General features: G+C 44.0%; 1 protein-coding gene across 1 annotated transcript in view; it reads right to left on the bottom strand.

Annotated features, from left to right (window-relative positions):
* Positions 1-9393, bottom strand: part of LOC121817884 (liprin-alpha-1-like) — a 43097-nt gene extending 33704 nt beyond the window's left edge. The window contains exon 1 of the mRNA XM_042240411.2: positions 9204-9393. The gene's annotated coding sequence lies outside the window, so the exon portion shown is untranslated. The remainder of the gene's footprint in view (positions 1-9203) is intronic.
* Between the last annotated feature and the right edge of the window lie 10770 nt (positions 9394-20163).

Consider the following 20163-nt stretch of genomic DNA (forward strand, 5'->3'; position numbering starts at 1 on the left):
ATTAATGTTTTAAAATCTTGTTTTATTTGGAAATGACCTAGCTATTTAATAAACTTTTATTATTTAGTTTAGTACAACTCTAGAAATTTAAGTTATTCCAATCATAAGAGATTTTAGATTATAATAACAGATTATAATAATAGATTATACTATTAAAATATAATTATTCTTAATAGAGTTTGTCTAAAAGTTTTAATCTTATTTATATATTTATGTATATTTATATATATATTGAGAGAGTTACCTTTTTGTTGACAAATTTAGTTTACCATAAACCTAGGCATAATAAAAGTATCATATAATGTTGATGACTTAAGACATGTCTTAATTAGATTAGCAAAACTTTATAGTTAAATTATATTTATATTTAAATAATTATATATATTTAATATTTTTCAGTTCACGTGAATTTGAATTGAAAGAGAGCTCATTAACTTCATAGTATCTAAAAACAAAGCTGCTATATTGATGGCAGCACTGCCAGATGTTGAGGGTTTCAGGTAAAAGATGAAATTTGTCCCAGGTTTTTGAACTCAAGGGCGTCCCCAGAACCCACCCGGCTGAGGAGGACTCACCAGGCTCGCTGCCCCTCACTCACACCCTGAGCTCCCTGTTGGACTCCCTCACTCGAGCTCAGCAAGGGCTTGACAAACCTCACACCGGGCACCTAAAATGAACCCACAGTGGGTACAGGGGTTCATTCAACCTGGTGTGAACTAACCCTCTAAACTTCGATCCTAGGCTGCCAGACGACTCTGCCCCGTGGGGGCTGCACAGTGGAGGTTCAAGGGTGTCCCTGCCTCGAGCCGCAACAGCCAGCACCTCCCAGACCCCGCCAGGTGCTGCCCCACCCTCTGCCTGCGAGTCTCCCACCCCTCTCCTGGCCCCACTCCCACCCTCGAGTCTCTCCACTCACCAGGGCACAGGCCCCACTGCTCCTGGCTCAGCCTGGACCTCTGCTGTCACTTGAGGGCCTCAAGTCCCCAGGGTGCTTGGGGTCCTATATCCACCCATCTCAGCGATTACACACTCTGGGAGAGACAGAGGGCAGTTTGGGGTCCCACCCGCAGTTCAACCTGAACACGTTCTCTGTTTTTGGCTTTATCTAGTGGAGTTCTCTGAGATGTGTTTTTAAAACCTCAACTGTTGCTTTCAAAAACACCATAAAGTCACTGTGCTCAACTTTAAGAATAAAATCTTCAGTTTCAAGCTTAAAGTGAAACTGGAGGGAAGACTAAAAGCAGTCATTTTTTCAAACTGAAAAAGAAAACCCACATGTGACCATGTCCCAGAACACAGGTCACGTCACCCCTCCCTCCTCAGCCTTCTCCTGCACCACCAGCAGCCTGGCATCGCAAGGCCTTCCCTGGGCCGGCAGGGGCAAGGGAAGAGGGCAGACCGGCTCCTCTGTCTCCAGGCCACATGGGCCGCTTGCTCCACCTCCTTCCCAAGTTCACGTGGCACTGAAACAGCCCGGGCAAGCTGGGGGTTCTGATCAGAAACACAACCGTGGGTACCAAGCAAGGACCCCTGGTTCTTGTTTTCCCCGGTATCAAATAACCTTGATCAATACAACTGCTGGGCCTGTTACATATGGCCTCAGATGACAGAAGACCCCCAGGGTGTCCCCACTTCCAGTGACAGACGCAAGCAGCTTGTAGGTCCGCCTACCAAGAGCTAGAAAAGCGAAATACAGTTTAAAAGAGGTTCTTAGGCAGCCACAATCCAAGATTTCAAACAAAAGGGAAGCCCACTGCTGGAGCTGAAGACTGAGAGGCCCGCTCCTTCCCTCGGGGCATCTGAGCAAAGCCAACTCTGTGAAGAAAAGGCAGGGAAAAAGTCAAGCAGAGGGGGCTGCCTAACACAACTCTGGACGGTTCCTTGGGCTGGGGTGACAAAAATTTGAGTACTTGCCTGACGAGTCAGTCTGGATGTCAGAAAACGTACGCAACACTCTGACCAAACCAGCTGAGTGCTGAGTATCAGTCACCTCGTGGTGTTCAGGAGACAGTCGGTGGGCTTCAGGACCAGCCAAGAAGGGAGGCACTCCAGGCTTCCAGACCCAGACGCTGGAAAGCTCCGCCCTGGGGTCAGGGGAGAAGGTGGCTGAAGGCTGCTGAGACTGAGCTTACAAGGACCCCCCAGCCTCAAGTCCCTCAGGCCGTGAGTGAACAGACAGCTCTGTCCCCACTGGAGGTCTGCATCAGATGAAACTCCTGAGAAAGCAGCATCACTCAGAACCTCTAGGGTTTTCCAAACATAATGTCCAACAGGCAACCAAAAAAGCACAAGAGGGTGTAACAACAAAGAGGACCAAGAGAAAAGGAACTGAACCAGATCCAGAGGCATCAGGTGTATATCAGCATATCAGAGTATGCTAGAGGTATCAGATGCAAACCTCACCAGTTCAAAACATATACTGGACAAAAGGAAACATTTCTGAGAATCAAACCCGACTCTAGACCTTTTACAACAACAGTGACTGAATGTAAGAACTCAGTCTCTGGGCTTAACATCAGATTGGACGTAGCTGAGGAGAGGATCAGTGAACTGAACGATGGATTGGTTAATATCTATATATAAGAGGGAAAAAGTATAGAATATATTGAAGGAGCCTGTCATTACACAACGTTGTTAAAAACTGTCAGTGGGGACCCTCATGGTGGAGAAAAGACAGAAAGGGGAATAAGAAATGCCTCCAGGGGTTGACACTAAAGAGCCTCTTAATGAAAGTGAAAGGGGAGAGTGAAAAAGCTGGTATAAAACTCAACATTCAAAACATGAAGATCATGGCATCCGGCCCCATCACTTCGTGGCAAATAAATGGGGAAACAATGGAAACAGTGACAAACTTTATTTTCTTGGGCTCCAAAACTACTGCAGATGGTGAAATTAAAAGATCCTCGCTCCTTGGAAGGAAAGCTATGACAAACCTAGACAGCATATTAAAAAGCAGAGACATAACTTTGCCAATAAAAGTTCATTTAGTCAAAGCTATGGTTTTTCCAGTAGTCATGTATTGATGTGAGAGTTGGCCCATGAAGAAGGATGAATGCCAAAGAATCAATGCTTCTGAACTGGGGAGTTGTAGAAGACTCTTGAGAGCCCCATGGACTGCTAGGAGATCCAATCAGTCAATCCTAATGCAAATCAGTCCTGAATATTCATTGAAAAGACTGATGCTGAAGCTCCAATACTTTGGCCACCTGATGTGAAGAAGTGACTCATTAGAAAGAACCTGATGATGGGGAAGACTGAAGGCAGGAGGAGAAGGGGACGACAGAGGATGAGCTGGTTGGATGGCATCACCGACTCGATGGACATGAGCATGAGCAAGCTCCGGGACTTGGTGATGGACAGGGAAGCCTGGCATGCTGCAGTCCATGGGGTCGCAAGGGGTCAGACACTGAGCAACTGAACTGACTGATAGGGACAGTGGCAAGAGTTGGTTTAAGAATCAGACCAGCGACTCAAAAATGAAAACCACACATTGGTTTCAGCAGCTCTGCAAGAAGAAAATGTTCAAGCACGCAGAGGAAAAAGGTGTGGCTTTTAATGGCACAACAACACTGAGACCTGACTTTCCAAGGACAAGGAAGTCAGAAGATCATGGACTGGCATCTGTAAAGTGCTGAAAAGCAAATAACCACCAACCTGGAATTCTATACCCAACAAAAACACTCTTCGAAAGTGAAAGCAAAATAAAGACTTTTAGGGCAAATGGAAATGACACAACTCATCACCCACACACATGAACTAAAGAAAATATTAAGGCAGTGCTTTGGGAAAAAGAAAAGTAGTCTCTGATGGAAATATAAAAAACAAGTAAAGATCAACAGTGAGATAACTGTGAGGGTAAATGTTAACTCTACAAAACAATGATGTTAACGCCAAAAATGTATCTAACAGTTTAAAGGAGAACAGTGACAAGGAGGAAACAGCTGTGTCAGGGAGGCGGTAAGAGTACTAAGCTAGACTTGAATGTAAAACACACGCCGTGTCTGCGAATGTGAACCCAACAACCTGGCAGAGGAGCCCAGAACTAGAGAAACACCTCATACTTCTCAAAGAAGGCAAGAGCAAAGAACACAGACTAGGTGGGACAAATAGAAAACACACAGCAACTGGATGTCTACACACTGAATATCAGCATTATAAACAGAGCAAATACTCTCATTAAAAGATAAAGTGTCAAACTGATTCCAGTGAAAACTATACGCTCTTCACAGAGGTCCATGTTAAGATGGAAGCTCTTTTAGACAGGTGAAAGTAAAAGATACCCAGGCCAACCAGGACAGAAAACTGACGTGGCAACATCACTGTCAAATAGCGTCTAAAGAAAGAAGCATCTCTAGCGATAAAAAGGAGCATCTCATACTGATACAAGTGCAGTCTAGCAAGAAGATGAGGATTCTAAATTTGAGTGTACCTTGCCATGGGCGTAGGTCCTCACACGTGATCAAGTGTACCTAATAACATGACCTCAAAATATCAATACATAAAACTGAGAGAAACAGAAAAGGAGTAACAGCCGAGTTCATAATCCCAGTGGGAGACGTTAAAGACACATCTCTCGTGGAACCGGGCCCCCTGGTACGTAGTCACCTGCAGCCATGAAGTACCTGAAATGCGGCTGGCTCTACATGAGATGTGCTGCAAGCCTGAAACACACACTGGATATTAAAGACTTAGCGTGAAAAAAAGAACTTGAACTACTTCATTAGGGTTTATCATGTTGATTACACACTGAAATGATAATATTTGGGGTGTGTTAAAATAAAATATATTACAGGTATTTTCACCTTCTTCTGCTTTTACTCAGCGTGGCTACCGGAGTCTGAGTCACATGAGTGACAAACCTGATGTAACTGATACACTCGGAACATTGCATTTCCACGGATACATATTCTCTTAAAGAGCCCAAGGAACGTATAACAAAAAGAATATGCATTGGGCCATTAGGAAAGCTCGAATTATTTCAAAGGACTGAAACAATGCAGGGTATACCTAGGGATGGCAATGGGCTGACGGTTTATGGGCCCTCAAACTTCACCCCACACGTTGTGATGATCCTAGGAGGCAGGCACTCTGGGAGGAGAGCGGTCAGGCCAGGAGGGAATAGGCTCCCGTGCTGCAAGGACAGGGAGAAGCAGCAGGCAGTCTAGGAACCAGGAAACAGGCCTCACCAGGTATGGCACCTGCTGGTGATCTTGGGACTCCCCAGCCTCCAGGCCTACAAGAAACAACTTTCTGTTGTTTATCAGCTAGTCTACAGTATTTACACAATAGCCCAAAAAGACAAAGATAGGGCTCTTCATGGAACTAAGCTAGAAATCAAAAAAAGGTCACTACAAAAACCTCCCCAAACATTTGGAAGTTAAATCACATACTGCTTGGAAGAATTTCATGAGTAGTAATTTAAGAAAACAATAAAAATGAGAAAATACTTTTCCATAAAAATAATGAAAACCTGGCTTCTTCAAACTTGTGGGATGCAGCAAACTGTGTTTAGAGGGTAACTTAAAGCCTTAAGCACATATACTGGAAAAGAAGGAAGGCTAAAACTCAATTAAGCCTCTATCCCTAGAAACCAGAAAAAAGGCAAAGCAAACGAAACACAAGGCAGATGGGAAAAAAGGAGCAGAAAATAAGGAAACAGAAAGCAAATATGAATTTAAAAAGAAACAAACAAAGCCAAAAGTTGGCTCTTTGGAAGGACTGATAAAACTGATAAACCCCTAGAGAGACTTATTAAGAAAAAGAGACAAAGCACAAATCACCAGCATCGAGGGGTTTTAAAAGGGGAGACAACACATCTTGCAGATAAGAAAGATATTATGAACCACAGTTCACTTACTAACTGGAGAGTCTGCTCGCCTCAATAAATTCCTAGCAGGGGGGAAATGCTTTACTGAAATAGACCCAAGAAGACATAAAAAATCAGAAAATTTTATTTGCCTCCCCACAATGAAACCAACTGGTTTTGCCAATCAATTCTTCCAAAAATCTAGGAAAGAAAACAGTAATCTCACAGGAATTCTCGGGGTAAACAAGGAACACTCTCCAACCTTGTTTTATAAGACTAGCATAACCTTGCTACTAAAACCAACCAGGAAGAAGTCCAAGAAAGGAAAATTACAGACTCTGAGTATAGATGAAATAATCCTAAATAAAACGCTAGCAAATAAAATGCAACACAAGGAGAATACATCGAGATCAGGTGGGGTTGTTTTGGAATCACAAAATTTTTAAAAGTTAAATCACCACATAAAAGAAAAATCACCTGTTTCAAAATCTGCAGAAAATAAACAAGAAAATTTAATGTAATAATTTTAGTTCATGACTAACAAAAAACTCTTAGTAAACTAACAGAGAAGAGTTTACATACGTTGATAAAAATATCTACAAAAAAGCTAATATCCTGTGTGAAATACTGAAAGCTCTTCCTCTGAGAATGGGACAGAGACAAGGATACTTATTTTCACTACTTCTGTTCTCCATTGTACTGGAGATCCTAGTCCATACAACAAGGCAAGAAAAAGGAAAGGGTTATCACAGATGCAAAGGGGAAAAAAAAAAGGCACTTATTTGCAGACATAATTGTGTATACATAAGAAAATACAACTAGAATGATTTGAAGTAAAGGGATTTACCAAGGGAACAGAGAAAAGTCAATTCTATCTCTATCTATTAGGAATTTATAATGGCACTGAAAATATCAAGATATCTAATTAAACATGTGCAAGACATACAGTAAACCATAAACTTCCAAGATAAAGAAGATCTTAAAAAATGGAGAGCTATCTATATTGTGTTCATGGATTATAAGCACAACATAAAAGACACACACACACACACACAGAGTTAACCATGTGAGGCGATGCATCTGTTGGGCAATTATTCCATGACGTCTACGGGCATCAAGTCATCAGAGTGTAGACTTCAAATACACAAACGGTGTCTGTCAGTGACCCCTTAGTGAAGCTGGGGGTCTAAAATCAGCGCCTGGCACCTGGTAGCTGGCAGGTGAGGGAACCCGGGTTCACGTGCAGGCTGTACGCACTCTTCATCACAGGTGAGACCAGAAGCAACCCAGCAACTCTCCATTTTTCTTTCCTGTTTTGCGCTGTTCCCCTTGCCATTTGTGTCTAACAGATTCCCAGCATCGAGTGAGCAGCGTCAATGCAGCAATGATGTTTCCCCATCTAAGGCAGGAGCGTGTCACACCAGCAGACTTCCCAATCGCCCTGAGATAACTGGGGTGCCCCATCACAACAGAAAGCAAAGAAACACGACATGCCCCGAGAGAGAGTTGCCCGACGGCAGCGGGAACTAGGTCCACCAGACGTCTCAAGGGGAACCCCGAGGCGTGGAGCCCACACTGCGCCCCTCAGCTTGAGGCCACACTTGCCTTTCCCCCATTCTGGGGGTCCTGGCAGAAGAAAGCTAGGCCATGGGAGGCGGATGTTGTGGCCGGCCAGGGGGACTCAGGGCAGGACTGACTCGGGTCTGCACTGAGCTCCACATCCAGTCACCACCCTTGGAGTGTACAAAGCTCTTGGGATCATTGTACGTTTTTAGCAAAAAGCAATGGAGCCAAAGTCACTTAGGATGGCTTTTAAGGAAAGAAACCTCACTGAGGATTCCCTCAGCACCAGCCTCAGCCCCTAGTGAGATGCAGACTCCTGGTCATCCATGGCTGTGCCCACAACCCACCAGCTCCAGGGAAAGACTCTGCCTTCTCTTCTCTGTGCACCATGAACCTGCACACAGTGGGCCTTCAGAACCTCAGGAGACTCACCCCACCCCCACGATAGCCAGAACCCTCCCCAGGCATTAAAACAGCTGTGGAGTCACTTTGGCCCAAGCCCTGGTTACGGATCCCTGGAGCCCACTATAGCCTCTACAGCATGATTAGTCAGGTCCTTTATGCACAGATTCCTGCCTCTCAGATCCGAGCTTTGGATTCATGGTCAGCTGTGTCCCTCCCGTGGCAGCCAGGTGGGCCGCAATACAGACAAAGGAGCTCAGGAGCTGAGTGTCAAGGGAAGCATTGAAAGGACAGCGATGGATGCGACCTGTTGCAAACTGAAGGAGGGTCCCTGCATGTCTCAGAAACGGCCTCTGGTGTGCAGGTGTGGAGGAGGGCCCCCACGGTGCAAAGGAAAGAGAGGTACTCAGGGGCAAAGGCTCCTGGCCTCTCCGGTAGCAGCTCCAGGTGGTAGCTCATGAACAGTGGACAGCTAATGTGGTCACATGAGCGTTAAGCTTATTCCCTCACAAAGAAAAGGGGCAGGGTGTGGGAGTACCCGGAGGGTGTGGTGGGAGGATGAAGAGAGGTGTCCCTCCTCACTTCAGTCAAATTTCTTTTGTGAGTGTCAGAGCTGCCCAAAGGCAGTTACCAAGTCAGGTCCCCACAGTATCCAGTGTGGGCTGGTGCCTTAGCCCCTGTCACATGGACAAGCCGCACCATAGGCCTTCCCTGAGTTCTAACAGAAGGATCTGGGGGTTTTGTCTAGGTACACACTTCCTTGCTGTAGCTGTGTTACCCCCTTCTTTGAGCCCCCGTTTTGTCCTCTAGATAAAGGACATCGATTGCTACCTTAGCAGGTTGCCAGCTTAATCCCATGAAGACTAATTAGGGTAATCCTACAATGAATAGCTGCCCTTAAGAGATATCAATGAATAGCTGGCCTTAAGAGATACTGGGCTTCCCTGATAGCTCCGCTAGTAATGAATCCTCCTGCCACGAGGAGACCCCGGTTTGATTCCTGGGTGGGGAATGCTGACCCGCTACAGAAGGGACAGGCTACCCACTTCAGTATTCTTGGACTTCTCTTGTGGCTCAGCTGGTAAAGAATCTGCCTGCAATGCGGGAAACCTGGGTTCAGTCCCTGGACTGGGAAGATCCCCTGGAGAAGGGAAAGGCTACCCACTCCAGTATTCTGGCCTGCAGAATTCCATGGATTGTATAGCCCATGGGGTTGCCAAGAGTTAGACACAACTGAGGGACTTTCATTTCACTTTCAAGAGATATGACCTGAATCCAGATTAAACTGGAGACGCCCAGTGTCATCTGGCATTTCCTCCCTGAAGCCAGCCAAACCCCACACAGGAGCATTTCCAGGGTCTCCACGGAGCCAGCTGGACAGAAAATCCAGCGTGGTTCACACAAGCTGACAGACAAGCAGGGGAGGACTCACGGGCAGACGGCTTCCCTCCGGTCTCAGGGGGAGCTCCGGGACCACAGCAGGAACCGGCACTCTCACCCCCTGGGCTCAGCAGCGCCCTCCTTCTCAGGCCGGCGGCTCTGCCCTAAGGCGCGCGGGAAGGTCACTAACTGCCCCAGGCTGACCTCACGCCCCCTCCCAGGGCGGCAGCCTGACCTCACACCACCCCACCCCTTCCGGCAGACCCAGCCCTCCTCTTCCCTGGATTCCAGCGTGAGGCCCGGCCCTGGGCCCCGATTGGTCAATGGCCCAGTCCTGAGCCACTCACGGTGGCCAGGGAGGATGGAGCACACCGATTGGCCAGGTCCAGGTCATGTGACCATACTCTCCAGGGTACGTGCGAGCCGCTCACCCTGTGTCAGGGGTAGAGATAGTGTGATGCCCCCAGAGCAGGGCTGGGAGTCCAGTCCATGTGTCCGTGTGCTCAGTGTCCTGGGACGTGACTGCACATCCTCTCTACACACTGCTTTGTCCTCTGCAGACGAAACATTCATGACGCACCTCTTCCCTTCCCAAGCGCTGTTTCACACACCCGCATTCAAGGGAGCAAGACCTCCTGTTTGAAGGTAGGTTTGGAGATCCCCTCTTAACCTCTGGGCTTGTTTCTTGTATTGCTACCACTGCTACAGCTCAGGCACTTCAGTCGTGTCCATCTCTGTGCGACCCCATAGACGGCAGCCCACCTGGCTCCCCCGTCCCTGGGGTTATCCAGGCAAGAACACTGGAGTGGGGTGCCATTGCCTTCTCCGGTTTCTTGTATTATGTTAGAATAATGTATTCAGTCTAAAACCCCCCACGAGCACCACCATATGCTGCTTTGCCTATTCAGGACTCTCAGCTGTTCTGAGGGAGAAGGCAATGGCAACCCCACTCTAGTACTCTTGCCTGGAAACTCCCATGGGTAGAGGAGCCTGGTAGGCTGCAGTCCATGGGGTCGCAGAGTCCTACAGGACTGAGCGACTTCCCTTTCACTTTTCTCTTTCATGCATTGGAGAAGGAAATGGCACCCCACTCCAGTGTTCTTGCCTGGAGAATCCCAGGGACGGGGGAGCCTGGTGGGCCTGGTGGGTCTATGGGGTCACACAGAGTCGGACACCACTGAAGTGGTCCCAGCTGTTGTGAGGGCATGGCCCAGGGGCCTCCCAAAGGGAATGAATTTTGTCCAAGGAAGCACCTGAGAGGCTGAATCACTGAATCACTTTTTGTACACCGTGAACAAACAAATTATTGCAAATCAACAATACCTCAATTTAAAGAAAAGATATTCCCTCATCAAAAATTTTTCACAATTTTGTAATTTTTTCCTTCAATTGTTGGTTTTTAGTATGTGTCTAACTGGTTTGGTGGTGTTTTGTGAGGTAGGGATCCAACTTACCTTCCCACATGGATGCCAATTATCCCAATGGGACGATTCCTTTGTCCTTGAGTAATTGAATATTTTGTAATTTAATAACTGAAACTATTAAATTAAATTATCAATTTAATTATTAAATATTAAATAGCTTCATTACATTAATATTTTAAATTAATTTATTGGGTTAAATATATTAATTAAATTGATTATTAAATATTACATTAATATTTAATTTAAATAACATTTCCATTATTGTGCTTGATTTATTCATATTTTCTATTTCTTTCTGGTTCAGTCTTAGAAGATTGTACTTTTCTAAGAATTTGTCCATTTGTTCCCGGATACCCATTTTATTGTCATGCAGTTATTTCTAATTGTCTCTTATGACCATTTCTCTTTCTGTGTTGTCTGTTGTAACGTCTCCTTTTTCATTTCAAGTTGCTTTGAGTCTTCTCCCTGTTTTTCTTGATGAGTCTGGCTAATGATTTGTCAATTTTGTTTATGTTCTCCAAGACATATCTTATTCCTTTATTGATATTTGGTGGTGTTTCCTTCATTTCCATTTATTTCTGCTCTGCACTTTATGATTTCTTTCCTTCTGCTAACTTGGGAGGTTTTGTGGCCATTTTCTTCTTTTTCTAGGTTCTTTAGGTGTTAGATTAGGTGTTTCTTTGATGTTCTTTTCATTTCTTGAGGTAGGCCTCTTGTATTGCTATAAACTTCCCTCTTAGCATTGATTTATTGCATCACATAGGGTTTGGGTTGTCATTTATTCATCGCCATTTGTTTTTAGGTATTTTTAAATGTCCTCTTTGATTTCTTCAGGGACCTGTTTGATTTCTCCATGTGTTGTGTTTTTATACAACTTTTCCTATAAATGATCCCTATTTCTTTGGAAGGAATGAGGCTAAAGCTGAAACTCCAGTACTTCGGCCACCTCATGCGAAGAGTTGACTCATTGGAAAAGACTCTGATGCTGGGAGGGATTGGGGGCAGGAGGAGAAGGGGACGACCGAGGATGAGATGGCTGGATGGCATCACAGACCCGGTGGACGTGAGTCTGAGTGAACTCCGGGAGTTGGTGATGGACAGGGAGGCCTGGCGTGCTGTGATTCTTGGGGTGGCAAAGAGTCGGACACGACTGAGCGACTGAACTGAACTGAGCTGAATCATGTATCAGTGTGATCAGGAAAGATGCTTGCTGTGATTTCAGTTTCTTAAATTTGGCAAGGCTTGATTTGTGACCCGAGATGTGATCCATTCCAGAGAGTGTTTCATGTGCACTTGAGGAAAAATAAAATGTTCTGCTGTTTGGTGGTGGAATATGCTAAAGATATCAAAAGGTCCATCTAGTCTAGTGTGTGATTTAAGGCTCATGTTTCTATATTCATTTCCTCTGTGGATGATCTGGCCCTTGGTATAAGTGGGGTGTTAAAGTCCCCCAGTATTATTTTCTTCCTGTCGCTTTCCCGTTCTATGGTTGTCTGTGTTTGTCTCCCGTATTCAGGTGCTCCTGTGTTGGATGCGTGTGTCTTATTATTGCAATATTTTCTTCCTGGATTGATCTCTTTATCACTATGAAGTGTCCCTCCTTGTCTCTTGTAATAGTCTTTATTTAAAAGTCTATTTTATCTGATACGAGAATTGCTACTCCAGCTTTCTTTTGATTTCCTTTTGCATAGAATCCCTTTTTCCAGGCCCTCAGTTTTAGTCTGTGTGTGTCCCTAGGTCTGAGGTGGATGTATTATCGACAACATTTATATGGGACTTGTTTTTGTTTCCATTCAGCCAGTCTGTGTTTCAGTTGGACCATTTAATCCATTTATAGGTAAGGTAATTATTGATATGCATGATACTATTATTATTTACTTTATTTTTCTGTTCTTTTCCCATGTCTTTTCATTCCCTTCTATTTCCTGCCTAGACAGCATCGTTTAATATTTGTTGTAAAGCTACTTTGGTGGTGCTGAATTTTTTAACTTTTGCTTCTTTGTAAAGGTACTGAGTTCTTTGCTTCTGAGTGAGGTCGTAGCTGGTTGGAGTAATCTTGCTGGTAAGTGTTTCCCTTTCATAACTTTATCATGCCACACCCTTCTGGCCTGCAGCGTTTCTTCGGGAAGATCAGCTGTTAAACTCATGGGGATTCCCTTGTTATTTGCTGCTTTTCCCTTTCTGCTTTTAATATTTTCTCTTTTTTCTGAGTTTTTCTTAGTTTGATTAGTATATGTCTTGGCATGTTTCTCCTTTGGTTTACCCTGTGTCGGACTCTCTGTGCTCGTGGACCTGGGTGTGTTTCCTTCCACAATATGGGGAAATGTTCAGCCATTGTTTCTTCAAGTGAGAGTTTCTCTTTCTCTCTCTCTTCTCTTTGAATTCCTATAATGTGAATGTTAGTCTGCTTGATATCATCCACCAAATGCCTTAAACTATCCTCAATTTTTTGGCTTATTTTTTTCTTTTTGGTGCTCAGATCGGGTGATTTCCACTACTCTGTATTTCTTTTTCTTCTTTTAAATATAAATGTATTTATTTTCATTGGAGGCTGACTGCTTTACAGTGCTGTAGTGGTTCTGCCGCACATTGACATGAATCCGCCGCGGGTGCACATGTGCTCCCCATCCTGAGGCCCCGCCCCTCCCTCTGGGTCAGCCGGTGCACCAGCAGGCACTGCTCTGTGTGTCAGCTTACTGATCTGTCCTCTGAATCATCCAATCTGTTGACTCATCTGCTGTATTTTTCATGTCAGTTATTGTATTCTTCCATTATAATCAGTTCTGTTGTATACTTATTGCCTCTTTGTGCAGTTCTCACTCTGTTCTGTCATGCTTCCCCTGATAGAAGTAAATGTCTTTTATTCGTTTATTTACTGGGTCCACTGGGTCTTGCTGTGTCATTGGCTTTCTCTAGTTGCATAGAGTGGGGGCTGCCCTCAGTTTTGGTGCATGGGCTTCCCATCGTGCTGGCTTCTCTTGTGGTGGAGCACAGGCTCTAGGGTGCATGAGTTCAACAGCTGTGACGGGCAGCTATACTCGCCTCGCAGCCTGGGATCTTAGTTCCCAGACCACGGGTTGAACCCTTGTTGCTTACATTGTCAGGAAAATCTTAACAAATGAACCAGCAGGGAAGACCCAGTAAATATCTTTATGACCCTTACTTTGCAGTCATTTGATGTAGATTACTTATCTCCATCTTGTTAAGTTCTTTTCCTGAGTTTATGTCTTAGCTGTTCCTTTATCATATATGCTTTGTCTCTTTATTTTGCCTTTTTGTTTTATGCATTAATATTAGGTAGATGAACTATGTCTCCATGTTGAATAAGTGGATTTTTGTAGAGTGTCTCCTATGCAGCCCAAAGGAATAGTTCGCCCAGGTCACCAGAGACAGGAAATCCAGGGTGTCTCCTGTGCAGGCTGAGTGTGGTGTCCTGTTAGATGTACCTGCGTTGCTTTGGGCTTGCTGGTGGGTCTGGCTGGCCCCCAGTGCAGCTGAATGTGAGCCCCACCTCAACAGTTGCAGATGTACTTCTGGCTGGAGCTGACCTGGAGTGGGAATCACCTTGAGGGGATGCAAGTGACAGCTGAGTCCACCCACTGTGAGTGGTAGGAAAGGAGGCTATTGTGGGGGAATCCAGGCCTTTGGGGTGAAACCATTTTGGAGGAGCGTTGTGGGCATGGCTGGGCTAGATATGTCTGTTCCATAGGGAATACAGAGACATAGCAGGGCAAGCAGTGCTAGCAAGGTAAGTGGGGAATGTCAGAAAAGGCTCCTGATAGCACTGGGACAGCTGGCTACAGGGAGGAGCTTTTTAAATGTCATCTATCAGTGATTTCATCCCTGGAGAAAGTTTCAAGAAATCCTTGCCCCTTTGGCTCGTGTCCTAAAATCAGTACATACTTCTCTTTCCCATGTGATCTGTGGCTACATTGAGCATCATTACTGACAACATTCAGCATCAGTAATTTTGGCACTAACCTGTTAAGCATCTGGTCTTGGCTACCACTGCCCCCACCTCTCTCCCAGACGTAGCTCTGCTGGTTTCAAATCAAGATATGGGGGCTCGTCTTCCTCATTCAGGTCACCAGGGCTCAGGTGCTCAGCATGTCCTCCCAGGGAAGATACCAAGTTGGTGATGTCCCCTCCTAATTCTGAGTCACCTATCAGGAGTATGGGTCCTGACTAGACTCTATCTCTCCCTTCCAATACATCTCCATATTGTTTTTTCTTTACATCCTTAGTTGTGGAAGAGCTAGTCTGCTAATTTTTAGGTTGGCATCTGGGTTTTCCATGTGAGGAAGCTCTCAGAATAGAATAGAATAAGTGTCTCAAAAAGAGCCGTTTCAGTTTCTGTGGAAGCTCTCTCCTTGTGTAAGTCAGTGGTTCTCAAAGTGTCATCACTGGACCAGCGTGTTAGCATCACCTGGGAAGTGGTTAAAACTCGAGATTCTCAAGGTCCACCCTGATCTACTGTATGAGACACTCGGAATCATTCCTCCAAGCCTTACACATGCTCAACACTAAATCAACCTGAGACACATCTTGCCCAGGTTCTGGGACCACTGTGCCTCTTAGCTTTAACCAGCTACTACTGTTTTGCAATTCTGAGGACTTTTAGGAATTTGGGGGGCATGTTTCGCCACTCTCACTTGGAAGATACTAAGGAGTATTGAATAAGTTGGACACGATATTTCTCTCTCGTCACCCACTGTGAGTGTTCTTAGTACATAAAGTAAAACTAAAGGACAATTTGATTGGTAAAGAAAATCATACATCAGGTTGGAAAGGTGCAGATGCCGCATTAAGATCAAGGTCTTGTACAAGGTTCGTGGGAGTACAGGATGTACGGATATTTTGTAAACTTCATGGGAAAGAAACAAGGGTGGAGCAGAGTAGCCACTGGGCTTCAGTGACCCCCTACTGCTTAGCTGGGCACCTTCGTGCAGGTTTGATCACCACTGGACCCTGGGAAGAGCGCTTCACCCCTTGAACTGTGAGGCTCCCCGGCAGGCTGGCCTGGGACCTCCTGGGCACCCTCACCTGCTGCTGCTTCATGAACTGGCCACGTTTTCTCCCTCTGCCTTCATCTCCTCCGCCTTCATCTCCTCCTCTTTTGTGGGGTTGCCAGTACCTTGTGGTCTGTGCTGGGCCAAGGAAGACTCACCTTTGCCCTTCCAAACTCTACTGGCCGCCTGATGGCACGTCATCCTCCCGTGATCGTGACTCTGCCCTGATGGGAGAGCGCTGTGTTCACTCACCACTGATGTACTCTCTTTCAGCTAAAGAAAGAATCCGTTCTAATCATGCCTTTTAGGTGGCTGGATTTACCAAACAGAAATACAGGAATCCCAGTTAAATTTGAATTTTAGGGAAAGAATGAAAACTTTTTTTTTCTTTTTTTCTTTTAGTAAAAGTCGATCTCCTGCAATATTTGGGATGTACTTAGACTAAAAACTTATTCACTGAAAACCAAATTTAACTAGATGTCTTGTGTTTTACCTGACAGGCTTACTCCCAAGGTAAAGGGGTTCCCATTTTAGCTTCCCATCCTAGGAGTGGCACTTTATTAGAAAGGAATGTATTTAGACATGAAAAGAAGGTCATACTTATGTGCACGCCAGCCATGACTTGTGACATATTGATCACATGTTGAAATGATAATAGGGTTTTCCATGTAGAGGATCATGTCATCTGCAAACAGTGAGAGTTTTACTTCTTCTTTTCCAATTTGGATTCCTTTTATTTCTTTTTCTGCTCTGATTGCTGTGGCCAAAACTTCCAGAACTATGTTGAATAGTAGCGGTGAAAGTGAACACCCTTGTCTTGTTCCTGACTTTAGGGGAAATGCTTTCAATTTTTCACCATTGAGGATAATGTTTGCTGTGGGTTTGTCATAGATAGCTTTTATTATGTTGAGATATGTTCCTTCTATTCCTGCTTTCTGGAGAGTTTTTATCATAAATGGATGTTGAATTTTGTCAAAGGCCTTCTCTGCATCTATTGAGATAATCATATGGTTTTTATTTTTCAATTTGTTAATGTGGTGAATTACATTGATTGATTTGCGGATATTGAAGAATCCTTGCATCCCTGGGATAAAGCCCACTTGGTCATGGTGTATGATCTTTTTAATGTGTTGTTGGATTCTGATTGCTAGAATTTTGTTGAGGATTTTTGCATCTATGTTCATCAGAGATATTGGCCTTAAGTAAAACTCTCACTGTTTGCAGATGACATGATCCTCTACATGGAAAACCCTAAAGACTCTACCAGAAAATTACTAGAGCTAATCAATGAATATAGTAAAGTTGCAGGATATAAAATCAACACACAGAAATCCCTTGCATTCCTATACACGAATAATGAGAAAGTAGAAAAAGAAATTAAGGAAACAATTCCATTCACCATTGCAACGAAAAGAATAAAATACTTAGGAATATATCTACCTAAAGAAACTAAAGACCTATATATAGAAAACTATAAAACACTGATGAAAGAAATCAAAGAGGACACTAATAGATGGAGAAATATACCATGTTCATGGATTGGAAGAATCAATATAGTGAAAATGAATATACTACCCAAAGCAATTTACAAATTCAATGCAATCCCTATCAAGCTACCAGCCACATTTTTCACAGAACTAGAACAAATAATGTCAAGATTTGTATGGAAATACAAAAAACCTCGAATAGCCAAAGCAATCTTGAGAAAGAAGAATGGAACTGGAGGAATCAACTTGCCTGACTTCAGGCTCTACTACAAAGCCACAGTCATCAAGACAGTATGGTACTGGCACAAAGACAGACATATAGATCAATGGAACAAAATAGAAAGCCCAGAGATAAATCCACACACATATGGACACCTTATCTTTGACAAAGGAGGCAAGAATATACAATGGAGTAAAGACAATCTCTTTAACAAGTGGTGCTGGGAAAACTGGTCAACCACTTGTAAAAGAATGAAACTAGATCACTTTCTAACACCGCACACAAAAATAAACTCAAAATGGATTAAAGATCTAAATGTAAGATCAGAAACTATAAAACTCCTAGAGGAGAACATAGGCAAAACACTCTCAGACATAAATCACAGCAGGATCCTCTATGATCCACCTCCCAGAATGCTGGAAATAAAAGCAAAAATAAACAAATGGGATCTAATTAAAATTAAAAGCTTCTGCACAACAAAGGAAAATATAAGCAAGGTGAAAAGACAGCCTTCTGAATGGGAGAAAATAATAGCAAATGAAGCAACTGACAAACAACTAATCTCAAAAATATACAAGCAACTTATGCAGCTCAACTCCAGAAAAATAAACGACCCAATCAAAAAATGGGCCAAAGAACTAAATAGACATTTCTCCAAAGAAGACATACGGATGGCTAACAAACACATGAAAAGATGCTCAACATCACTCATTATTAGAGAAATGCAAATCAAAACCACAATGAGGTACCACTTCACACCAGTCAGAATGGCTGCGATCCAAAAATCTGCAAGCAATAAATGCTGGAGAGGGTGTGGAGAAAGGGAACCCTCCTACACTGTTGGTGGCAATGCAAACTAGTACAGCCACTATGGAGAACAGTGTGGAGATTCCTTAAAAAATTGCAAATAGAACTACCTTATGACCCAGCAATCCCACTTCTGCGCATACACACCGAGGAAACCAGAATGGAAAGAGACACATGTACCCCAATGTTCATCGCAGCACTGTTTATAATAGCCAGGACATGGAAACAACCTAGATGTCCATCAGCAGATGAATGGATAAGAAAGCTGTGGTACATATACACAATGGAGTATTACTCAGCCGTTAAAAAGAATTCATTTGAATCAGTTCTGATGAGATGGATGAAACTGGAGCCGATTATACAGAGTGAAGTAAGCCAGAAAGAAAAACACCAATACAGTATACTAACACATATATATGGAATTTAGGAAGATGGCAATGACGACCCTGTATGCAAGACAGGGAAAGAGACACAGATGTGTATAACGGACTTTTGGACTCAGAGGGAGAGGGAGAGGGTGGGATGATTTGGGAGAATGACATTCTAACATGTATACTATCATGTGAATTGAATCGCCAGTCTATGTCTGACGCAGGATGCAGCATGCTTGGGGCTGGTGCATGGGGATGACCCAGAAAGATGTTATGGGGAGGGAGGTGGGAGGGGGTTCATGTTTGGGAATGCATGTAAGAATTAAAGATTTTAAAATTTAAAAAATAAAAAACTAAAAATAAAAAAATAAAAAATAAAAAAAAAAGAAATGATAATACTTTTTCCTTACTGGATTAAAATATAATTTGAAAATTAATTTCATCTGCTTCTTTATGTTTTTCAATGTAGTTACTAGAAAATATAAGGTATTATATGGAGCTTGAGTTTGTAGTCCACAGTACACTTCACTGGACAGCTTTGACCTAGAGCAAAAGCCATGTTTGGGGACCTAACAATCATCAGGCTGGGAGTGGGGCACCCCTCTCCTCAGAATGAGCAAGACTGTCCCCTTTGGAGTCATTTGTGGCTGAACTGGTTGGGGGCATACAGATTCCTTGAGTGTAGTTTGTCTTTAAAAAGATTTTATTGTTTGACTTTTTCAGTTCTGACCAAATCTTGGTGGTTTTTGATGGATGAGAGATCAAACAGGCCTGGAGTGCATTTCCTGTTGAGTATATTTGTAGCAGGGTGCTTCCAGGTGACTCTGGTGGTATAGAACCCATCTGCCAACTTAGGACACACAGAAGACCAGGGATAACAGTGATCCCTAGGTCAGGAAGATCGCCTGGAGGAGGGCAAGACAACCCACTCCAGTGTCGTTGCATGGAGCATCCCATGGACAGAGAATCCTGGTGGGCTACAGTCCATGGGGACACACTGAGTTGGAGATGACTGAAGCGACTGAGCACACACGTGTATTTGCAGTTGAATTATGACAGCAGATTGAGACCCGTGGGAGGAAGCAAGATGGGTGTGGAAAGGGGGTGATTCGGGAAAGGGTCTGGTTTCTGGAAGCTGCACCGTGTTGTCCTTTTTTACTCCTCTTTTTCTTCCTTTGGTTTTATGATTGCATACTGGTGGTGCCAAGACAACACTGACTGCATTTGCTAGAAGCAGATGTCGCCTTTAATTTAGGTTTTAGAGACTGAAAGTGAAGGAGAACGCATTATGCAATAGGAAAAGCAAATGAAAATTTCTTTGGCAACATTCAAACTCTGAATATCTCCTGAGTTGGGTTCGTGGAGGTGGAAGTCTTTTTATAACTGACAATATCTTAGGATCATAGTTTAGTTTTTGGACTACGATTCTCCTTGATGATTCACTGCTTTCCTCTCCCTACCCCATACCCTTCTGAAGTTGGTGCAAAGTCAAGAAACAGTAGTGAGAGCAAAGCAAATAAATATTCAAGAGCATTCAGAGGCCAAGGGCTTGGTCTCTGGTCAAATAACCTGACCTTTACTCAGTTCCATTTACAATCTCTCTTCTGGGAAGGCTTGGATGGTAAAGGAATCTGCCTGCAATGCAGGAGACATGGGTTCGATCCCTGGATTGGGAAGATCCCCTACTCCAGTAT

Source organism: Ovis aries, chromosome 24 (assembly GCF_016772045.2).
Source record: "Ovis aries strain OAR_USU_Benz2616 breed Rambouillet chromosome 24, ARS-UI_Ramb_v3.0, whole genome shotgun sequence".
Lineage (NCBI taxonomy): Eukaryota > Metazoa > Chordata > Mammalia > Artiodactyla > Bovidae > Ovis > Ovis aries.